This window comes from Brassica oleracea, chromosome C7 (assembly GCF_000695525.1).
Source record: "Brassica oleracea var. oleracea cultivar TO1000 chromosome C7, BOL, whole genome shotgun sequence".
Lineage (NCBI taxonomy): Eukaryota > Viridiplantae > Streptophyta > Magnoliopsida > Brassicales > Brassicaceae > Brassica > Brassica oleracea.
In genome coordinates, this window is record NC_027754.1 from 9,451,215 (window position 1) to 9,453,498 (window position 2,284).

Below are 2,284 nucleotides of genomic sequence, written 5' to 3' on the forward strand. Positions count from 1 at the left end.
GTAAGTTGGGCCTCGAGTCATGTCTTAGGTCCCTTTGGGCCGTCTTCTGACTCGAAGCGTTTATGACGGTTTCTTTCGATAAAGAACAAACTTTCCACGGTTATTACGGTAAAGTTTGATCGATGACTTAGAATGGCGGGAAACGTGAAATGGGTTCGCTACGGTCTTCGGGAGACACCATCGAAGGGAAGACGAGAATGCATGGACTAATGTTGTATCGACGTTTCGGAAGAGCTCCGTCGCTACGTAGCGATCGAGCGGAACGAACGCTCGGTCGCTATGTAGCGACCGAGCTTCGGCTCGAGCTCGGTCGCTGCGTAGCGACCGAGCGGAACAAACGCTCAGTTCTTCGGCTCGAGCTCGGTCGCTACGCGCTCGAGCTCTGTCACTACGTAGCGACCGAGCGGAGCGGAACGAACGCTCGATCGCTACGTAGCGATCGAGCGGAACACGCGTTCGGTCGCTGCGTAGCGACCCTTTTCGAGCTCTTGTCTAATGTCTCGTGTTTCCTCTGCAAAGTTTTTCGTAAGGAAAAATCTATTTCGAAAAAGTATTTGTCGAAGAGGGTTTTTCGTTTTCTTCTTCGGACGTTTTGAATGTTAACTTCGTCGTAACCGTTTTTGACCCCAACAGGAATTATTGTAAAGAAAAGCATATTTAAGTCTGGCGGGCAGTTGCTGATATACCATGGATTTTACCCATTATTAGCCATGGTATATAGGTGTTTTAAGATATATTTACTACGATATAGAGTCTATTTAAAGTGTTTACAGGTTCAAGGATGATTTGGAGGAAAGAGGTGATTGTGGTGTCTTTTGGAGCCTTTTGAGGTGCAGAGCTGCACAGACATGTCAGATGTTTAGATATCGATGGAGACCTTCCCTTGGTGCGATTGAGCTTATATTTTGCCAGACGATAGAGATTTGAGTTAGCTTTCCAATGCCACTGGCTTGAGGTTAATCCAACGGTTAGATCCGATGTTATGCCCATTTTACTGAGGAGTGGTCAGTCTGTCTCGCGAGAGAGAGCTGTCGACGGAACGAATGGAATGTCGATCGACGGTGAACCCTTACCATCGATCGACGGTGATGCCAGTATATGGGCTGAACATATTTTATGACCGATTGAAGCCCAGAAGCCACACAAAGTTACCAAAATGCCCATGGACGACCAAAAACCCTATTTATGTATTTCTAAGCCATTGTTGACGGCTACACGTTTCCTATTATCCTATTCTATTGTTTTCTCTTAGGTTTGGAAAGAAGATCAATTCTCCTTCAGAGATTGATTGGAACTCCATTGGTTTTATCATCGATTTCTTATCTATTATATTATTCAGACTATGATTTGTGTTATTGTTTCTATGTCTGAGTAATCATCTTGTTAGGTTTAGGGATTTCATGAGCTTAATGTCAAACTGATAATAAATTAGGATTGCTAGATTATCTATAGATCTCTACACCAGGGTGATTTGTAATACTAGGATCTGGAATAATTAGAATACCACGACAGTGTGACTAATTGTTTGAACCTGGAATCATAGGATAGTTGAGAGGCACGAAAGTGCAATCAATTAATGGAACCCAAACTCTTCTGGATTAGATACCTAGGCGCATACGAGAGTTGGTCTAGGAATCTAGTTGAACTTAATCGATTAGGTCGTTAATGCTTTTCTGAGGAAGCATCGATCGACGCTCAGGCCATAGCATCGATCGACGCTCGCTCCAAGTCAATAACCGACAGCTGAGTGATAGACCATGGATTTGACCAATTTTCATCCATGGTTTATAGGTGTTTTTACTAATAATTATTATGTTATAGAGTCTATTTATTATATTTATAAGATAAGGAGTGATTTGGAGATATGTGATGATTTTGGAGCATTTTGGAGATATTTGGACCAAGCACTCGAGATGACCATCGAGCTCGATATTGGAGAGGAATAATCGATCGATGTTCATATCTTGACATCGATCGACAGCGAAGCGCGCAGAAAGCCCGTTTGGTCACAGCCGACTTGAAGCCCAAGTCTTCACCAATTTACAAGATTGCCCCTGATGAGTTTTAACCTAATTATATAAGCTTTGCCACCATGTTTGAGGCAGAGAGTGCTTTTCTTGTTTTATTATTTTCACAGCAAGGTTTTCTAAGATTTTGATAGATTGGAGAGAAGATCCAAAGTTATAATTTGTGATTGGAACTCCATTAATATCTATTTACTATTCTAATGAAGATTTCTTATCTAATTGCTGTTATGAATTGCTTAGCCATGTCTGAGTAGTTC